At 48.0% G+C, this 8,371-nt stretch overlaps 1 protein-coding gene across 3 annotated transcripts in view; it reads left to right on the top strand.

The window, feature by feature from the left end:
• Positions 1–730: 730 nt before the first annotated feature.
• The window catches only part of PRAG1 (PEAK1 related, kinase-activating pseudokinase 1), an 84,056-nt gene continuing 76,415 nt past the window's right edge, over positions 731–8,371 (top strand). For 2 of the 3 annotated variants that reach the window (XM_077920896.1, XM_077920898.1), the window contains exons 1-2: positions 731–927; positions 1,084–1,448. The gene's annotated coding sequence lies outside the window, so the exon portion shown is untranslated. Of the gene's footprint in view, positions 928–1,037; positions 1,449–8,371 lie in introns of those variants that run through there. The other variant, XM_077920897.1, reaches the window with a different exon arrangement.

Here is an 8,371-nt window from a genome sequence, read left to right as displayed (position 1 = left end):
AAATCCATGGACTCCCTGCACTGGAGGACATGGAAGTGAATCCGTGGGACCACCCGAAAATGTTTGCAGGTGTGAACGGTATTGAATGTGGGATCCAGTTGACTTCCCCAATAGCATCAGGAGCACAAATGATCAGGAAGGTGCAAGAAGTCCTTGTTTGGCTTTGCCTGTTTGGGGCTCTAGCACCACCTACTGTTGGTCTCCATGTCTTCTGTCCTACAAGTCCTAATAGGCAGAGGCGGAGCTAGCTGCTCTGACACCCAGACTGGCGCATATGTTGTGCACCCAGGGGTAGGGGTAGCCACCTGCATGGCGGGGCTAGCATCCCAGGGGGGCGGTGCTGCGCCCACCATACACCTCTTCCTCCGCCAGTGCTAATAGGCAGCAGGAATCACTGCAATTACAGAAGAAGAAGAAGAGGCAACAGGAAGCAAGTGAGTCACAATATTTCACAGATTCTCTCCTTCCATTCAGGATGCATGTCCGTAGTGACTCATGGAGAAATATAACAGATGGGCTCCACGGAGACGATGACATGGAGTAAACCTTTTGAGTGTAAAAGCTAAGTGTGCTTCCAATTTTATTTCAGAAAAATGTGCTTCTGCTATCCAAAGTATGATGAAAAAATACTACTAGAATACTAAAAAAATGCTAAAGTAGTATGACAAATACTATTTTAATTATTTTGTAGGAGACATTTCAGCTGGTGTGGGGGGTTTTTTTTACCCCTGTATATCTAGTCAGATGTGCCTATTGGAAAGCATTAAAAGCTGCATTTATCCTCCTCTGCACCTTACAAATAGCACCGCTGACACTTCTACACAACCAGCAATAGGAATGCAACCCTGCAAAGTTCAAGTCAAATACCCTGAGCCGAAGACTGCCTGGCTGAGTCAAGCTTCAGACATTGTTCTGTGATTTATTAAGGTAATTTGGGTTAATGTTTCACAGCAGTGCGTTTATATTAATCTAAATGTTGGGTGTGGGGGAGTGACAGGTTGCAAAAGATCCCTTATCAGCCTTCCAGCTCTAGAGTCTATGAGGATTCTTGTACTTCCAGATGCCTCCTCTTGTCATTTTCAGGGTTCTTCGGCTCCCCTTTGCAAAACGGTCTGCAGAGTCAGAGGGGAGTGATCAGACAGAGAAGACTGGCAGGAGGAGGAGTCAGAAGCTGAAGAGGTAACAGGGCTTAGTGAGCGGGGAGACTCTGTGGCAGAGAGCAGCCCAGAATCAGGAACTGAAGCAGGAGAAGAATCATACAAACAGAGAGTTGGAAGGAAGCCGAGAGGCAAAGATGGGTCAGGTTTATGAAGATGCATGAGGGTCTCCCCACCATTCCAGACATCTGGCCTGATGATTTTCCAATGACTGATGCCTAGCCTAGTGTTGCTTCCCTGAGTTCGGGTTCTGCCATGACAGGCTGCAACCACCGTCCACCCTGAGACTGGGTAAGTGGCCATTAGCAGCCAATGGCATGAAGTGAGAACAGTAATAAGATAAATTTTCTGTGTTGCTGGGTGCACATTCCAACAACAGTAATGGAGGGGGCGGGAGAAGCCAATCTGAGGTACCGTTTTTATCACCTCTCTGTGATATGTGCATTATAAAATACGCAGGCGGATGTACATCCAGCTCAGGGATGTCTCTTGGCTTTAGGCGTTTTCATACTACCTGTGTGTTGGCTGTGGCTGATGGGAGTTGCAATGCTGGCTGAGGCTGATGGGAGTTGTAGTCCAAAACATCTGAAGGACATCTGGTTAACCAAGGCTGCTGCACACATTCCCAGGCTTATGTGGGAATGACAGAGGTGATGGCAGCAGCCGTCATGCTTGGTGAGGAAATTCATGAAAGGAATCCCAAGTCTTCCCACTGCATCAACACAGCAAATATAGAATTCCTGCCATGTGGTATTGAGGGTACAGGTAAAGGGACCCCTGACCATCAAGTCCAGTCGTGGCCGACTCTGGGGCTGTGGTGCTCATCTTGCTTTATTGGCTGAGGGAGCCAGTGTACAGCTTCTGGGTCATGTGGCCAGCAGGACTAAGCCGCTTCTGGCGAACCAGAGCAGCGCACGGAAACGCCGTTTACCTTCCCGCCGGAGCGCTACCTATTTATCTACTTGCACTTTGACGTGCTTTTGAACTGCTAGGTTGGCAGGAGCAGGGACCGAGCAATGGGAGCCCACCCTGTCATGGAGATTCGAACCGCCGACCTTCTGATCGGCAAGTCCTAGGCTCTGTGGTTTAACCCACAGCGCCACCCGCGTCCCGGTATTGAGGGTATCACCCCTTTAAAGGAGCTATAAGAATTATAAACAATAATTATTAACAGCACACCTGGAGATTATGGTGACAATTTTACACACACACACACCCCCCAACACTAATTTGAGCAACCAAACAACGGGGATATTTGTTTCTTCTCTATATTGCCTCCAGTGAATAATAACACAGAGAAAATTTCCCCTCATGAGGTCTCACATTATCTTTATTCCCCCCCCCCTTTGTTAGGAAACACGTAGGCTGGAAGTGTTTGCTTTTCCTCTGGCCTTATCGTATTTAATTAAAGCTCTTAAGAATGTTTCTGATAAAGTAGTGAGTAGACTATTCTGTGCCTTACGCAAACAACAATTCTCCCACAGTCGATGCCTTAAGAAAAGCCTTGGTGAGGGGCGAATGCTGCAGTTTGAAAGGGATTAATGGGCAGAATGTGACTTGTCACTTTCTAGCCATTATTATCAATAACCACGAAGGCTATTTCCATCAAGGCTGGCTCCCAGTTAAATTTTTCTCATTCTTGAAGTTCCTGCCCTCATCCTTTTAATCTGCTCTTGCCGGCTTGTAGCAGCTTCAGCCTGTGGTATGTTTTTGTGTGGTAGTCAGACAATGTTTGCAGCCCAATCCTAGGTGTGCTGAAGGAAGTCCCACCATGTTCATTGGAGCCTACTCCCAAGTAAGGGACTGTTTAAGACTGCAGCCTCTGTTTTGAAATACGGGCCGCCTGGGGCAGGTGTAGGGCTTGGTGGGTCAGAATAATTAACAGGTATCATTTTATGCATTGCCAGAAGAGAAAGCAGAAGAAGACACAGGTTTGTGTAAAATGCACACATGCTAATTTATCTTTATAGATGCAAATATAGAAATAATTACTATGGAAAGGACTCCAGCAGTGAGTCCCCTCAGCAGAACCCGTGCAAAGCAGACTCTTCAAGGGTCCCTATTTTCCAGGGACAGTCCCAGATTTACAGAAGCCATTCCAGTTTCTGATTTGATCCCGGAATGTCCCACTTTTTCTTAGGACATCCCTATTTCCATCAGGAAGACAGGAGTGCCTGGCGTGCTCTGGTCCATGGGGTCACGAAGGGTTGGACACGACTAAACAACTAAACAACAAAATTTCCATCAGAGAATTGTTGGAGGGTATGGAATAGGATGTCCCTGTTTTCATTGGAGAAATGTTGGAGGGTATGCAAAAGGGCTTCCACTTGGGCAGCTGGACTTTCCACCCTCGCCTCCCCCTGTGCACTGACCGAGCCAGCAGTAAATCACACTTAGCAAGCTGAAGTTAACTCTTTACAGTCATACCTCGGGTTAGATGTGCTTCAGGTTGAGCATTTTCAAGTTAGGCTCTGCGGCGACCCGGAAGTAACGGAGCGCATAACTTCCGGGTTTCGCCGCTCGCGCATGCGCAGACACTCAAAATGATGTCATGTGCGGAAGCGGCAAAACGTGACCCACACAAGCGCAGGCGCGCAGTGGTGTCTTACGTTTTACTCAGGATGCGAACGGGGCTCCAGAACGGATCCCGTTCGCATCCAGAGGTACCACTGTATTAGCAAAACAGGATCTGCACAGGAGTGTCAGGCCTTGCCCCACGAAACAGTTGCTGAGATTAAGATCCCTGCCTCCCCACAGCCGGCTATGTCTCCTCCTGAGGCATTCTTGCCCAAAAGTCTGCTGGGCCCACTGGGTTACAAGAACCAGAGAGGCAATCTGCTCGGAACAAATGGGATCATTAGTAACAGGAAGAATACGCCTCTTTAACGTTCCTAGGGTGTTTGGGTGTGTGGGTGTGGGTGTTGTGTTATCAGATATGCTTCTCTCCCCACCATTTGCCACTGAAGCCACAGAACCCTGAGGGTCAGCATTCATAAAGTTTATGACACCAACCCCTTATCTGTTTTGGCAATCAGCTGGCTCCTATTCTTTGTTTGCTGTGAAAACAGAAATCTCCCCCCCCCCCAAGCCAGCTTGTAAGCAAATGAAAGAGCCACGATTGTACTCAGGTGTGGTGCTTTCTTCTTAATGTGCTACAGGAAAAAATGGAGGCAATGCTCCCAGTACGTTTCCGAGCACAATTCAAAGTGTTTGTGCTGACCTTTAAAGCCCTATAAACGGCCTCGGTCCAGTATACCTGAAGGAGCGTTTCCACCCCCTCGTTCTGCCTGGACACTGAGGTCCAGCGCTGAGGGCCTTCTGGCGGTTCCCTTACTGCAAAAAGTGAGGTTACAGGGAACCAGGCAGAGGGCCTTCTCGGTAGTGGCGCCTGGCCTGTGGAACGCCCTCCCACCAGATGTCAAAGAGAAAAACAACTACCAGACTTTTAGAAGACATCTGTTTAGGGAAGCTTTTAATGTTTAATAGGTTATTGTATTTTAGTGCTCTGTTGGAAGCCGCCCAGAGTGGCTGGGGAAACCCAGCCAGATGGGTGGGGTATAAATAATAAATTATTATTATTATTATTATTATTATTATTATTATTATTATTATTATTGAAAAGTGTCTTGCTGCCCAAAACAGAGTGCCACTTTTTGAAAGCCCTGCTGCCCAATGAGACACCGATTCCTGTGTATCATAAAGGTAAAGGTAACGGTACCCCTGCCCGTACGGGCCAGTCTTGACAGACTCTGGGGTTGTGCGCCCATCTCACTCAAGAGGCCGGGGGCCAGCGCTGTCCGGAGACACTTCCGGGTCACATGGCCAGCGTGACAAGCTGCATCTGGCGAGCCAGCGCAGCACACGGAATGCCGTTTACCTTCCCGCTAGTAAGCGGTCCCTATTTATCTACTTGCACCCAGAGGTGCTTTCGAACTGCTAGGTTGGCAGGCGCTGGGACCGAGCAACGGGAGCGCACCCCGCCGCGGGGATTCGAACCTCCGACCTTTCGATCGGCAAGCCCTAGGCGCTGAGGTTTTACCCACAGCGCCACCTGCGTCCCCTGTGTATCATAGCAGAACCTGAAACAGGTTGCTTCATCTTGCTGCATGGCAGGACTGCCTAAAAGACATTCTAACCGTGCAGCCCATTGCTTGGGCGGGGAGGTGAGCTGAAGGCAGCTAAGTCACCTTATCCAATGCCTTGCCAGCCTCTTGCCAGCAGGGCACAAGTTAGAGCGGAAGAGGCAAGTGGTGGTTAGAAAATAAAAGGGGATAAATTGCACCATCTCCAGGGCTGGCATAGTTTATTTCCTGGGCTTAGGGTGGGTTGGGCTATGAGTTGTTTGTATCCATGTCTTTCCTCAAAAACCACTCTTCCACACTGGACCTTGTTCTATCAAAGGACATGGAGCTATATTCCCCCCTCAGTTGCCCCATCTATTTGCCCACTTCCTCCATGGAGCTCAGGGTGATGTAAGATTTTCTGTGTTTTATCATCACAACAATCCTGAGAGGTACTGTATTTTTCGCTCTATAAAACGCACCAGACCATAAGGCGCACCTAGTTTTTGGAGGAGGAAAACAATAAAAAAAATATTCTGAATCTGCATTCGCTCCATAAGATGCACACACATTTCCCCTTACTTTTTAGGAGGGGAAAAGTGAGTCTTATAGAGCAAAAAATACGGTAAGTTAGGCATCGAGAAGCCCAAGGTTGCATAGTGGGCTTTGTGGAATTTGAACCCTCTGTTTCTTGATCTAAGCTCAACACTCCAGGCACTATATAACTTCCATGCTGATGTTGCAGGAGGACCCAGTCTTCTCTCTCTCTTTCTGTCTCTCTCTGAGGTCAAAGCTCTGTCTCCACCTTTGAAGAGGTAGATCTAACGCATCTTATGGCACCTTTTTCCATTCTGCCTGATGGTGTGTAGTGTGCCACACACACACACTCACACACACACACACACACACACACCACTGCCAGGACTGCCTACGCCTGTTTCCATCCGTTTTAAAATGGACAGACTTGCAGAATCAACCTCCTCCCACGAGCTTTTGTTTCTTGAATGAAATCAGTTTCTCAAGAAGTACTTTTCAGGGCCAAAAAAATATATGGGATAGATCTAGATGGTGCAGTGGTACCTCGGGTTACAGATGCTCAGGTTACAGGTGCTTCAGGTTACAGACTCCACTAACCCAGAAATAGTACCTCGGGTTAAGAACTTTGCTTCAGGATGAGAACGGAAATTGTGCGGCAGCAGCAGGAGGCCCCATTAGCTAAAGTGGTACCTCAGGTTAAGAACAGTTTCAGGTTTCAGGTTTCAGGTTAAGAACGGACCTCCAGAACGAATTAAGTTCTTAACCCGAGGTACCACTGTATATGGACTGTGTAGGAAAATACTCAGTTTCCATTGATTCTAAAATAAAATGCTGTGTGTGTAGGCAGCCTAAATCCATGGAGGGCAGTGCAGATTGCTTTAATGTGGAATGCATTTCCAAACTGGACAACTGCGCTGCCCTAAATCAGAACACTTCAGCCATCAGATATCTCCCTGCACAGCCTTCAGCCCACAACACTCACAGCAGTCAGTGTGTTTTGATGTGAGCAGAGGGAACCATCTTATTTCAAACCTAGACAGGCTATGCCAACATTTTTCTCTGGGGGAAGTTGTTATCTGCAATCTTTTACAAAGGAAAAGGGAAGCTAACATTTATTGTGCAAGCTCTGGAGTCTTGGTAAGGACTGTCTCGGTTATATTCTTTATGTCCCAGAGATGAGAGAGAGTGTGTATTTTATTTTATTTTATTTTTTATTGCATTGCATTGCATTATGGGTACATAATGCTTCATCCAAGGCTAACCCCCAGTTTGAGGATGTCATCCATGGATAGGCAAACTAAGGCCCGGGTGCCAGATCCAGCCCAATCGCCTTCTAAACCCGGCCCCTGGACGGTCCGGGAATCAGCGTGTTTTTACATGAGTAGAATGTGTCATTTAATTTAAAATGCATCTCTGGGTTATTTGTGGGGCATAGGAATTCGTTCGTTTCCCCCTCTCAAAATATAGTCTGCCCCCCCCCCCAAGGTCTGAGGGACAGTGGACCGGCTCCCTGCTGAAAAAGTTTGCTGACCCCTGGATCTGTTCCCCAAGCATATTTATCTGGCCCTCCAAGACCCTAATCACTTTGGTGGTGGTTCAAGAAAGAAAGAAAAATGACACAGTGATGATACAGTGGTACCTTGGGTTACAGACGCTTCAGGTTACAGACTCCGCTAACTCAGAAATAGTACCTCGGGCTAAGAACTTTGCTTCAGGGTGAGAACAGAAATCGCACGGCGGCAGCGGGAGGCCCCATTAGCTAAAGTGGTACCTCAGGTTAAAAACAGTTTCAGGTTAAGAACGGACCTCCAGAACAAATTAAGTTCTTAACCCGAGGTACAGTACCCTGTAGAGGACAGCACCCTGATGGAGAGAGGCAGATGACTCCTTCATCAGACTGATCACTTAATGAGCGGAGATTGAGAGCAATAACTCACTTCCTTGACTGATTTGCACAGATCAACTAAGGCTGAGGGAGGTTGCCTGCTTCTGTGTGTGTGTGTCTGTCTGTGTGTTCTGTGTATGTGTGTATGTGAGTGTATGGAGTGGCCATTTGCTCTCCTACTTTTAAGGCTCGCCAGGTTCTGGGAGATGGGTCTGGAATGCTTTCTAGTGACACCGTGGCAGCCAGCTGCTGCTCCAGCTCTGCCTGCTCCTCCTCTCCCATCATTTCCCAACTTTCCCCCTCATCTGCCTATGAGCTGTGACCTCCCACAAACCACTGTTGTAAATCTATACTGTCTTCCTCTTCTTCCTCCCTGGAAGGGTCAGGATGGGGAGGCGGTCTCCACCACTCCTCCTTGGCTATGCACATGGTGGCCATGAAGGAGTCACGAGCACCTGGTTGGCTAGTACCTGTGACATCTTGAGTTTCCTACAATGCCCTTGTGGAACTTTGTACTGTGAAAAGTTAAAATGACAGCCCCCCAGTGGGGTCTGGGAAATTAAAATAACAGCTCACTGATCAGAACACTGCTGCTGCCCACCACAACATGGACTTTGAAGACACTCGAACTCAGGGCGAAAACGAGAAACGTGCTAAGAGAAAGGCACGTTTGGCAAGCCATCACCATGATCAACTCCCACCTGGAAACCCACGTCCCCACTGTGGAAGGA

This window comes from Podarcis muralis, chromosome 17 (assembly GCF_964188315.1).
Source record: "Podarcis muralis chromosome 17, rPodMur119.hap1.1, whole genome shotgun sequence".
Taxonomy (NCBI): domain Eukaryota; kingdom Metazoa; phylum Chordata; class Lepidosauria; order Squamata; family Lacertidae; genus Podarcis; species Podarcis muralis.
Note: the sequence above shows the minus strand (reverse complement) of the source record. Positions and strands in the feature narration are given on the sequence as shown.